The sequence below is a fragment of the Ammospiza caudacuta genome, chromosome 16 (assembly GCF_027887145.1).
Source record: "Ammospiza caudacuta isolate bAmmCau1 chromosome 16, bAmmCau1.pri, whole genome shotgun sequence".
Taxonomy (NCBI): Eukaryota; Metazoa; Chordata; class Aves; order Passeriformes; family Passerellidae; genus Ammospiza; species Ammospiza caudacuta.
The window spans coordinates 1982868-1996192 of NC_080608.1; positions in this window are offsets into that span (position 1 = coordinate 1982868).

The following is a 13325-nucleotide window of genomic DNA, read 5'->3' on the forward strand; positions in this document are numbered from 1 at the left end:
ACTCCCATGGAGCTGTTCATGGAGCCATTCACTCCCATGGAGCTGGTTCTTTTCCAGCCACACTCATCAGCCCTCCTTTGTCTGCCCCTCCTGCCCTGCCCTGGAGCCTCCACCTCCTCCTGGATCATTTTTAAACCCTGCAGCTGTCCCACCGAGCCTGGCAGCAGCTTCCAGGTGCACAGGCTCAGCTCCCTGCTCCAGCAGGACACACATCCACCATCCCAGCTGTCCCAACCCCGCTTCCCATTCCCTGCAGGGCTCTTTGTCCAGGCAGGAGCTGGGGGATTCCTGGCAGGTGGAAGTGCTGATGGTGTGTGAGGTGCTGCTGGGGTGGAGGGAATTCCCTGTCCCTCAGGGCTGGGAGGATCATCCTCAGCAGTTTCCAGGCCAAATCATCAGATCAGTGCCAGGTTTTCCTGAGGAGAGCCAAGAGTATTTATCCATGACCTGAAGGGGAGTGCACCGTCTGGAGAGATAAGAATTAAAGAGGATACAAAGCCCAGCAGGAAGATAAACGTGGCCAGGGCAGCATGAATCACTTGGAGGCTGCATTTGTTCCAGGAGCCTGAATTTTGGGTCAATGCACTGAAGATCCTCACTTCGAGGAACAAAGATATCCACACACTGCTGAACATGGATTAGGGAAGTGTGAGGAAGCAGGTGGGACCTTCTGAACTGGAAGATCCTAAAGAAAAGAACTTCCCAGGTCTGTGGGACCATGCACTGCTTTAAGGAGGGCTCTGGGTGTGCTCAGTGTCCAGTTTCAGGGTCACACTTAATGAAAACTTGGAAAGAATCCAGGAAAGAGGCATAAAAGTCAATGAAATTTTAAAAAGACACCAAGCCAAACACCTCCTTTTCTAATGAAAGGCTTAACGAAAACCACTTTGAATCCTTGCTTGGCACAAGGCTGGGAGTCCCCAGCAGAAGAGAATTTATTTGAGACTCAAGAGCTCTTTAATCTGGCGATCAAAGGTGTAACAAGATGTGGTGGCTGGAAGCTGAAATTAGACAAATTCCACCTGCAAAGGAGACACATTCCAGCAGGGAAGAGAATTAGTCATAAACAACCCGTGGAGGAGCTGGGTGATCCCTCCTTGCTGGGAGTTCTCCCTTGAAGTTGGATGAGTTTTGGAAGGAGCTGCCTTAACCAGCTGGGAACTGTGGGGTGGACATGGGCACGAGATGGGGAAGTCTCTGGCTTTGGGATAAGTAGGACAGAGCTCCTTGGGGATGACTGATCCCTGACCTCCTGCACGGGGACATGGGATCACCCTGATCTCCACTGATCTCCACAGCCTCAGGAACCACTGAGTTACCCTGAGTGTTCACATCCTCCTCCCCTGCAGGGAATGGCTCTGCAATTCTCCAGTTCTCCAGTTCCAGGGATGCTCTGTGTGATCCAGACAGAGCTGCTGCTTCTCCCTGTTCAGATTTTTTCTGGGATTTCACTTTCCTGCTTTGGCACTCTTATCCCTCTTATCCCAAGGCAGAGTTACCCCAGTTCCCCAGGGCAATTCCCCCTCTTCAGGGAAGTGCTGGGTCCAACCCAGGGGTGTGGGATCCTTGGGATGAGGGCAGGACAGAGCTGAGTGTGACCCCACACAGGCCTGTCCCTCCTGCAGGGGCTGGAGCACTCCCAGGACAGGGAAGGGACAAAGCCAGCCCAGTGTGGGCTCAGAGTGGCACAGAGGTGACACAGCAGGGGTGGCTGCGGGCTCTGCTCACCTTCCTGGCTCCAGTACTGGTTTTGTTTGGATTTGCATGATCCAGCTCAGCAAACAACAGTGAGATGGGACTAAATGAGGGGCAAAAGCACAAACAGATTTAGCTGAAATAACCAGCAGCTCTCAGAGGTGCCACCTGCACTCCTGAAGGGCACAGTCTGCAGCTGGGGGGAGACTGGGTGGTGAAAAGGGGGAAAATGTGGGGGAAAAGCAGAATCACTTCCTTAGGGATGAGATATTCCAGCTCTTCCCAGCTGGGAAGGGTTGTCTGCCCCAGGAATGTCCCCTGGGCTGCTCAGGTGAGGGATGAGGCTGTGCCCAGCTGCAGGGAGGGTGGATCTGGAGAGGGGATGGGGGTGGGAATGTGCAGGGCAGCCTTGGTGGGTCCTTCCCCAGCACCTCCTCATCCTCTCCTGCCTCCCCATCTCCAGAAGGAACAGTGGGAACTGTGATGGGAACAGAAATTCCTCTCTGAGATGAAGACTGAGCACATCTGTGAGCAGGGAGCAGCTTGGAGAAAGGGTCAGGCACTCAGCATGGGCTGTTGGAATCCCAGGTCACGTTTTTTTAAAGAGATTTTGAGAGTAAATTTGTTTTAATTCAATGCCTTTAAACAAACCCAAACACGGTGTTTCATTGTGTATTTCACAACAATCCCACCCCAAATCCCTTTTTCCAGGCTTTGTGGCAGGAAGAGACCTGAATAAAAGGCTGGCTTTGGCCAGTGGGGTGTGTTTGCTTTTATCCTTGGAATAAAGGGCTGCACAAAGCTCTCCCCACCAGCAAAGCCAGGAGCAGGGAGGGACAGAACCCTTGGAATGTGCTCCCTCCTGGGGAAGCAGGGCCAGGCTGCTGCTGAGGTGCCTAATAAGGTGCATGTTTTATAGGGGAGAAGCTTTTAATGGGGTTGAGTGGATCTAGGAGTCTCCACTGTGCCATAAATTCCCTGAGACAAGCTTTTGGTGTCACCTTGCTCCTTGGGATAATGAAGGGGATTTGAATGGGCTGTAATGGAGTCGAGCTAAGCTATGGCAGCAATTCATCCTGGGCTGGGGAAAGTGGAGCCTTTTTTAGATATAGATACAGATGGATTGGAAATGGACTTGCCTCTCACACAGGAGGCTCCTTCATCACCAATAATATCGGGACAGATCCTGCCTGGCTCTTGGCACAGCCTCTGAGCAGAGCTGGGAGCTGCTTGCAGGCAGGAGCTGGTTCCCAGCACAGCCCCTGGCACAGGGAGAAGGGTGCCAGCTGCTCTAGGTGTGAATGCTGTCAGCAATGGCATTTCAGGAGTAGAAGTTCCAGCTCTGCTCCCATCTCCCTCCTCAGCAAACTCAGCCTCAGCTCTGCAGCTCCCAGCTGGGGCCAGAGGCAGGAGGGCAGGAAAGGGAAAACTCCAGGGAATGGGAAAGGGCTCAGCCCTCTTTAGGGGGGCAGCCTCTGCTCTTTAGCAAGGGGGGTTGGTTTGGAACTAAAGAGGAGAGATTTGGGAAGCTCCTTCACCCCTGCCATGGCAGGGACACCTCCCACTGTCCCAGGCTGCTCCAGCCTGGCCATGGGCACTGTCAGGGATCCAGGGGCAGCCACAGCTGCTTTGGGCACCCTGTGCCAGGGCCTGCCCACCCTCACACGGAACAATTCCATCCCAATATCCCATCTAAACATTTTCTTTTTACTCTAAAACCATTGCCCCTTGCCCTAGCACTGTCTGTCCACATAAAAAGTCACAGGGAGGATTTTTTTCCCCCTAATATTTAATCTAAACTCATGCTCTGGCAGTGAAGACATTCCCCCTTGTCCTGGTCCTTGTAAATCATCTCTCTCCATCTTCTTTTGGCTCTTCAGGTCCTGCAAGGCCACCATGAGGTCACCCAAAGCTTTTCTCCTCCAGGTGAACAATCCCAGCCCTCCCAGCCTCTCCCCATGGCAGAGCTGCCCCATTCCCACCGTGGGAGGGACTGGAAGCATTTTAGGGCTAAACCCAACCCTGGAGGTGCTGCTGTGCCCTGGACTGAGCACAGACCCCACAAAGAGAGCCCCACACCCTGCAGGGACCCAGAGGTGCTGTCACAGAGGGAAAATCCTTCTGGAGTACTGGGGAAAGCTTTCTCCAGCACAAATCCTTATTTCTGTGCACCAACCCTCCCTGCAGGTGAAGCAGAATTGACCTCCTGGCAGTCTGGGGAGGTGTAAAATGCTTCCCTGAAGTATTTGGGCTGTGCTGGGGGCAGGAGGGGGAAGCTCCCAGCTCTGTTCTGTCACTGCCTGTGGGGTGTCTCAGGTGTCAGCTCTGAGGGATGTAAATGCTGCAGACATCAGGTTATTCACAATTTGGCTCATTCCCTTTTGATCTCATATTTGTGTGTTTTCCAGGGCTCGTGATGTGTTTATTCACCCCACCCCCCTTCATTTCTTTCTTCCTTTCTCCTTCTAACTCTAAACATCCCTTTTAGCTTCTAAAGATAGGGCAATGTTGTGCTAAGGAAACTGTAATTCTGCAATTTGACCTAAAAATGGGCATGTTTGGAGTCAGGCACTTCTTGGAATGCAGCCTGGGAATGAGACGCAACTTCCCAAAGTCCAAATGTGGTCTTAGTGCTGGGCAGAGGGGCAGGTGACCCAGAACAGCAGCCCTGGGGCTGGGCTGGAGCCCAGGAGAGAGCAGGAGGGTGGGCTGGGGGTAGCACGGGCTCCTGATGGCTTTGATGGCTTTAAGGAGTGTCATGGCAACAGTGGGAGCTGGATAATTAATGTTGCACACGGAATTACAGCACAGGCAGAGCTTTAAATACACAAAGTGCCCCAGTGTGGGAGCCTGCTCTCCCAGCTGGGTGGGGATCCTGGTATTTTGGGATCACAGAGCCATGGGAAAGGGCAGGGCACCTCCAGCCATGCTCCAGCTGACCCTGTTCCTGCCAGGAGGTTTGGACTGGGGACACAGTGCCAAGGGATGGAGCAGGGGGGGCTGAGCTCCCCAGCAGAGAGGAAAAGTGGGATGGCAAAAACCTCTCTGGGATGTGTCCTGCAGGTGAGAGGAGCAAGCCTGGGGGGCATTTTGGTGCCTTTGGGAAGGGGGAAAGAGGATGGGAATATTGGAAAAGCCCCTCCAAGGAGTGTTCAGGGGTGTCTGGGGAGTTTGAGTCTGTTCTTGCAGATAAATCCCCGAGCAGGGCAGGGTCAGCACTCGGCACTCCTCATCCTGTGCAGGTGAACAATGGCAGCTGTGCCAGCCTTTCCTCCCAGCAGAGCTGCTCCATCCCTGGGATCATCCTGGAGCCTCCTCTGGCCTGGCCCCAGCAGCTCCAGCTCCTGCCTGTGCTGGGGCAGCTCTGCAGGTGGGAAATCACCTGAGCACAGGGACACAGGGACAGAATCCCCCCTGCCCTGCTGCCCACGGGGGGTTCTGGTCCAGTTCTTTCCCACCAACGCCCCAAATCCTTCCCCCAGGGCTGCTCCAGCCTGGATCGATCCCAGCCCTGTCCCTGCTGCTCCCTTGCCCATTCTGCCCCTGGATCCTCCCTCCCTCCAGCCCATTCCCATCCCTTCCCAAACCGCAGCAGCGATGAGGGAAGAGCTTGGATTTCCTCCCCGGGGCACAGGCGGAGTTTTTAAACCGAGCCAGCACGCAGAGTCCCCAGTGTGAGGTGTGAACAAACAGCTCGGCTGATCATTAACAACGGGCAGGGCTGCGGGAGCTGCTCCCTGGAAGTGTAAGAGCCTGAATGAGAGATGTGGGACTCCAGGCAGCTCTTCCAAATGCAGTTTATTGTATCCGAGAGTTACAGCAGTCCAGGGTTGTGGGTGACAGAGCTGTGCCTACAGCTGTCAGCTCCAGCTGCAGGCAGGCCTGGAGACCCTTTGGTTTTGGTTACAGTGCATTATATACTTTTCTTTGGGTTACACTACATTATATACTTTTCTTTGTTGAGCTTCTTAATACATTAGAACCAATCTATACCTTAACTGTTATCTATAGCCTATCAAAACTCCTATAATTACCATATTCATGTTACTGTTCTCCAATCACTAAAAGTTAGTACATTACACTTTAAGCTAGAAGTTGTTTTTCAGTTTTCTTGCAGTGGAAAATTCTGAGACCTTTTTTCTACTTGCAACATTTGCTGCCTTGTTTGCCTGTGCTATTTTTCTGCTTGGTAAAAACATCTTGTTTGAGGTGGGTTTATCCTTGCTCTAAGTCATAAAAACCCTTTCTAACTCACACACCCTTTGCCTCCTTGGTTATCCAGTAAGACTGGCTCAGAAATTCTTTTCTTCTATGTCAGAACTCAGCACATCCCTCTGGGTGTCCAGAGTTGCCAGGACCCCGCCGGGCAACTGAGCCGGGGGGCTCAGAGACCCTGGCACACAGCCCAGAGCACCTGGGGATTTGATTTTGACCCTTGGAGCAAGTTGGCAGCTTTGTATGAGGACGTGAAAGTCACACAGGTTTGAATAGTGTAATAACAAAATGATCACAGAGTGAAAATGTAGATTTTAGGATTTTTGGTATGGGGGTTTTGGGGACAAGATGGAGGAATCTGGGTGTGTCTAATCCTTCTTCTTTCTTCTTCTTGCTCTCCATTTTCTGCTGTGATGTTGGCACTTTGGGATTGGTTTAGAGTAGAAGTGCACTGTCTAACATAGGTGACAGGTGTTGGGAATTAAGTGTAAATATGTTATACGTAGTTTGTAGTATAAAAGGACAACACCACCTCGGGGGCAGTCAGAGTGCCTGTGGCTGCCCTGCTGAGCAGATCTCGGCTGGGCAAAAAGAAAATTTTACAGATAAGAATTAATAAACAACTTCAAGACTGAAAAGTGAAGAGCTCTGACTCATTCTTCAGTTGCACGGGCCGAAACAGAGACATCCTGCACATCTCAGGGCAGCAAATATCAACAGCAACCCGGCACTTCTATATCAAAACTTGCTTCCATTTCTATTCCTTCTTCAGATTGTACATTTAAAAACCTTTCTGCCAAGCACACATATCTGTGAGACTTCCTTGTCGAACTTTCATCCTTGCCAACATGGAATTGCTGTGGGAGCTGCACCGGGACAATGCTGCCGGGCTCGTAATTGCAGCAGCAGTAACGAGGAGCTGGGGAGAGGGGCTGATTACCAGGCAGAGATAATAAACTAATGAGAGGAGGGCCGGAGTGAGGCTGAGGAGGGGCTGAGGAAGCTGCAGGTGTCGCACAGGGAGGAAGCTGGGCCAGGAAACGGCCACGGAGAGCTCGGGGAAGATGAATGGCACGAACAGAGCACTTAATGCTGATAATAATTGGAGCTTGAGGGTGTGCTTAGTATATGAATAAAGTAATTAACCAATTAAAAATGCACAGGAGACACATGATGGAAAATGATAACCAACAGGAAAATGATGGATGCCCTGCACGGGAGCTCTCAAGGCTGAGCATTCCCAATGTTGTCACGTGGAGAGGCACCCGGTGCCCTCTGATCACTGCCACCCTGCCACCTGCCAGGGCCACCGGGTGCCCTCTGATCACTGCCACCCTGCCACCTGCCGAGCTGCCCTGGTGACAAATTGCCTGGAATGAATCCCAGCCCTCTTTGCAGGCTCTGGGAATGCCACGGGAATGCCCGAGCATGTGGCAGAGCCCTGAGGGGCAGCTGCTGTCCAGGGACCAGGAGAAGCAGCCAGCACCGGGTGACACATGGGGAAGTCCACAGATGAGCCAGGGGGTGAATCTGGTGGTTAATGATTGGCTTTTTCTTTGTTGGGGCCTTTTTTTAAGACCACAGACAGCACCAGCTAGAAAAATGAAGATTTTACTCACTGTCAGTGCCTTATTTTGAGTAATTGTTGCAACAGCAACAATCTGCACCCCCTGAGTTTGTATTTCTGGTTTTATGGTCATAATTTCCTTTCTTTTCCAGATCCAGCCCACTCAGAATTGGTGTGGAGTCAGAGTTTGTCCTGCAGGCCCCTCCATTCCTGGAAAAACTGGGAAAGTCTTAGGAAAGCAGGTGAATCTTTGTGGGAAAGATTTAAAAGACTGGATGCCAGACTGCAAAACCACATTTCCCTGTTCCTCTATCCCTGCTGCAGCTCTCGCACCTATGGGCAGGAATTGTTGAGCACTGGATATTTCAGTGCTGATTTCTGAGGGCTCCTCATCTCCTCGATCTGGCTGAGACCTGGAATTGCTGAGGGCTGAGGGCTCTGGAGTCACTCGGAGATTTGCTCTGAATGCACCAGCTCTACTTAGGAAAGTTTTCCCACAAAAAAAACCCCAACAAAACCAAAACCAAACCACCAAAAAACAAAACAACAACAAAAAAAAAAAAGCCACCACAACAACACATACCCCTCCCCCCCAAAAAAAAGAAAAAGAAAAAAGAAACAAAGGAAACCCACAAACAACATGTAAGAAAAACCAAGCAGGGCCCAGGTGCCTGGAGGCCTGGAACTGAGTATCTCACTCTGATGGATCCATTCCATCTCCATAAAGCCCTTCTGGATGCAGAGCCCCGTGCAAATGAGTTCCTGAGGATCCCAGAATGAGGGGTTTGGGAGAGGAGCGGGTGAGGACATTCCCATTTCTGGGCTGGCTGCAGCCTGGGACAGTAAATAAAGCAGTTGCTGCATGGCAGAAAATGAGGAAAAAACCAAAAATAGGAGCTCATTCAGGAGCTCCACCCCTGCAGGCAGCCAGGCTTTGAGCTGCTTTGGAGCCTGCCTGCTCCTCATGGGCTTTGCTCCTTATTTAGGGTGGGTTTGCATTGAAGGCAGCAGCCAAATCTTGCCTGATCCCAGCTGCATCCCTGGCCTGGAATGGGCAGAGCAGGACAAGCCTCATCTCCCTGCAGGGCAGCACTGGGAATGGGGTGAGCTGATGGATGCTTGGCCAGACTGGAGCCACCTTCCATCACTTTGGAGCTCTCAGGATTTATTGTTTCTGTGGAAAAGGGTCAATCTGAGCAGAGAACAGAGGGGCTGTGGGTTCTTGAGCAATGAAATATCTTGGTAAATACAAATGGTAAACAAATGTGCATGAAGCTGCTATAATATATCCATGTATCCTTGTGTTAAAAATAGGTCAGAAACTGTTGTAAATAGTTGATAGATCGTTAAGCACGTACTGATAGTTTGGTTGTTACACTGTAAAAGGGGTTAAAAGGGCAGTTATAAGAAATAAGGTAGCCAAGGTACCATAACACACCTCAGTAAAGTGCAGCAGGAGCCAGCCTGGACAGAACTGTCATGGCCAATCAAGGCCTTAAACCTTCATGTAAATGAAGGATCCAAACAGAAACCAATCCAGAGAGACAAAAACAGGATAAAAAGGGGCATCTGACCCAGGGAAGCTGTGCTGTTCCCCAGGACCATTGGGGCCATCTCTGCTGAGCAGTCCCAGTGTCAGCGCTGCTTCATCCTTGAGGGAACGCTCCTGCTCGGCCCGGGCCCCCTGCTTTGGGCCTTGCTTTTATTATAATAAACACTGAAATCACTTTAGTACCAGGAGCCTGCTCTCATTTTTAACATGTGCTGTCAGTTTGGTTATGATAAAAGGGGTTAAAAGCATAGTTATAAGAAATTACACCTCAGTAAAGTGCAACACCCCCCAAGTGAAATAAGCCAGCCTGGACAGAACTGTCATGGGCCAATCAAGACCTTAAACCTTCATGCAAATGAAGGATCCCAAACAGAAACCAATCCAAAGAGACGAAAAACAGGATAAAAAGGGGTATCTGACCCAGGGAAGCTGGGCTGCCTCACTTGGACCATTGGAGCAATCGCTGCTGAGCAGCCCCAGCACCAGCGCTGCTCCATCCTTGAGGGAACGCTCCTGCTCGGCCCGGGCCCCCTGCTTTAGGCCTTGCTTTTGTTATAATAAATGCTGAAATCACTTTAGTACCAGGAGCCTGCTCTCATTTTTAACATGTGCTGTCAGTTTGGTTATGATAAAAGGGGTTAAAAGCATAGTTATAAGAAATTACACCTCAGTAAAGTGCAGCACCCTCCCAAGCAAAAGGAGCTGGTCTGGACAGAACAGAAATGGCCAATCAAGGCCTTAAACCTTCATGTAAATGAAGGATCCAAAAGGAAACCAATCCAAGGGGACAAAAAAACAGGATAAAAAGGGGTATCTGACCCTGGACCATTGGGGCCATCCCTGCTGAGCAGCCCCAGCACACGCGCTGCTCCACCCTCAACGCGAGGGAATGCTCCGGCTCGGTCCGGCCCCCCTGCTTTAGGCCTTGTAAATGCTGAAGTCGCTTTAATACCAGGAGCCTGCTCCCGTTTTTAACATGTGCTGTTAGTTTGGTTATGATAAAAGGGGTTAAAAGGGGAGTTATAAGAAATTACACCTCAGTAAAGTGCAGCACCCTCCCAAGCAAAAGGAGCTGGTCTGGACAGAACAGAAATGGCCAATCAAGTGCTTTAAACCTGGACAGAACTGTCATGGGACAATTAAGACCTTAAACCTTCATGCAAATGAAGGATCCAAAAGGAAACCAATCCAAGGGGACAAAAAAACAGGATAAAAAGGGGTATCTGACCCAGGGAAGCTGTGCTGCCCCATCTGGACCATCGGGGCTACGGCTACAGGCATTGCAGCATCCTTGAGGGAATGCTCCTGCCCCGCCCGTGCCCCCTGCTTTAGGACTTTCTTTTATTATAATAAACACTGAAATCACTTTAGTACCAGGAGCCTGCTCTCATTTTTATCACTTGCTTTTCTAGGCCTAATGCAGGTGCAGCCCTCGTTTCTGTTGGATCTGAGCCTGTGGAGCTGCTGGAGCTGAGCTGTGTCCCAGGAGGGCAGCCTGGCATGCAAGGAGAGCAAAGCTTCCCCCAGAGCTGCCTGCAGGGAGGAGCAGCCAGGCTGCCATTCCCAGGGGAGCTGGGGAGAACATCCACCTTTCCCTTCTCACCCCTTCCCCTCTGCTCTCTCACCCATCATCTCCCTGTCCCTCCCTGCATCTCTCTTTCCCTCTTTCCTTTTTTTTCTCCATGGAGATGACCAAATCAGAGACTCCCCCCCAATAAAACCTGAATAAATTTTATGATTTTATTTCTAATTAATCACTTTCCCTCTGCCCAGCGGAGCCTGTGGGATGACCCCAGACCATGTAGGACTCTAAAAGGACCCTCCACATCAGCTGAAAAATGGGATTCTCCTTGATTAAATTCTTGATTCTCCTTGAAGTCCATCTGCCACTGCAGAAAACGCTTCCCTGCCCTGCCAGTGAATGAGTTCAGCCCCTGGAATAAATGAGTGAGAATCCACAGCTTTGGAGCATGCTGCAGATATTAAATCCCATTGTTTCATCCAGCCCTGGGAAGCTCTTGGATGCTCCAGCACCAGGCACAGCGTGAGCACAAACTGGGAGCAAACAGCTCCTTCCTGCAAGCAGGCAGGAGCAGCTTAATGGAATTCTGTTCCTGGCAGAGAGGAAGGCAGCCCGACCCCCTCATTTTCCCTGCCTTGAATGAGTTTGAGATCTGTGTTATTGAAAAGGGAAAAGAAAAAAAAAATGAAAATCAAACCCTCGAGTCAAAGAGAAGAGGTTTGCATTCCCATCCTGATTCAGAAAATTGCTTGAGAACACACTTCACTCCCAAGCTCGCATTCCCACTCCTGCTTTGTTTTAGAGGGATTCAGGCTCTGATCCAAGGGGAAAAAATCCTGTGCAGATCTGGAGTGGTGCTGGAAAAAAGATTGCATTTCTTATACAAAATCCTCCTTCAAATTGCCCTGAGCAGGAAGGTTCCTCTACCCCTTCAGCTGATGCTAAAATGGCTCCTTTTTCCTCACAAATCCCAGAATCTCCTCATCCCTGTGGAGCTGAGTGCCCTCACCCTGCCCCAGGGCAGTGCTGGGGCATCCAGCAGGATCAGGGCATCCTTTGGATCCCTCTGCAGCCAAACTCTTCCCTTGGTGGTGAGGGGTGCAGGGAAGATGCAATGCCAGGGAAGGTGGGATCCTGCCTGACATTCCTGCTGGGAAGCACAGGACAAGTGCTGGGGGCTGCACTTCCAGGTGTGGCTCCATAATGAGCCCTGTGTGGGATTATTTGGGATAACACAATCCCTTGTTAATGTTAACAGCAGTCATAAATGTTCTTGCAAAGGATAATGAGCTCTGAAAGGCTCTGAAAGGTTTTGTGGGATCCCTGTCCCCTGCATGGGCTCGGATCAGCCACATCCCCATATCCCAGAGTGCCCTTTGATGGGGGGAACAGAGCCTTCCCCTGCAAACCACCCTACATCCATGCTCTCTTCTCAATTTCCATACCTTTCCTACTGGATTCAGCATAATCAGAGCAAGGATGGGCAGTTCTTGGATAGGGGAAATGGAACCTTCCCCTGCAAACCACCCCACATCCATGCTCCTTTCCCAATTTCCATCCCTTTCCTGCTGCTTTCAGTGTATTCAGAATAAGGATGGACGGTTCTAAGATAGTGGGAGCAGAGTTTTTCCTTGCAAATCACCCCACATCCACGCTGTCTTCCCATTTTCCATCCCTTTCCTGCTGGATTCAGTGGATTCAGAGCAAGGATGGGCAGTTCTTGGATAGTGGGAGCAGTTTTTCCCTGCAAACCTCCCCACATCCACACTCCTTTCCCAAAATCCGTCCCTTTCCTGCTGCATTCAGTGGATTCAGCACAAGGATGGGTAGTGCCTGGATAGTGGGAATGGAGCCTTTGCCTGCAAACCACCCCACTCTCCTTTCCCAACTTCCATCCTTTTCTTGCTGGATTCAGAACAAAGATGGGTAGTTCTTGGATAGGGGGAATGGAGCATTTCCCTGCAAACCACCTCACATCCATGCTCCTTTTTCAATTCCCATCCCTTTCCTGCTGCATTCAGCAGATTCACCACAAGGAGAGGGCACAGCCTCATTTCACATGTCCTGGGGCACCTCCTGCTCCCTCCAGGCAGAATTCCTGCCCCTGCTCCTCTCCTGCTGTTCCCTCCTGCCCCTGCTCCTCTGGTGCCCTTCCCTCAGGAGCAGCAGATCCCGAGCATCTCCCGCTGCAGCAGCATCCCACCCGCAGCCATGGTGGCCAAGCGGTTCCCACGGCGGCCAACCCTGTGAGGAGGAGCCGATTAAAAACCTCCATTGTAAAAAAAATGTCAATATTTACATTCTCCTGGTGAAGTTGTTCTTTTCCCGACTTTCTCCCAGAAGTGCCTGTTAGAGTGTTTTGAAAAGCCACGGACCTAAGAGCAACACAACCCGCGACTGACAGAATTAATAAAAGAGAGGCTGGGACTTAAGAAAATAAGATGATATTAACAAGATAATTATCTCTCATCAAATTAGTCCAGAGGGAGCCGAGCCAAGCTCTACTCAGTAGCCTGGAAGGGAAGGAACCGGCAGGGGAAGCGATTTGTGTAACAACAATAGGAACACTCTGCCCTTGTGGAGGAAAGGGCTGCGAGCAGCGAGACTCCGTGGTGATAAGCGCCTCAGAAATGCAGATATGGGGAACCTTTTGTCTGCAGAGCTGCCAGAGCTGCAGCCTGCTGGGTGAGCTGGCACCTGGGGAATGATCCAGAGCGGCTGTGCCACCAGGGATGTGCCACCAGGGATGTGCCACTGGGGATGTGTCACCCGCT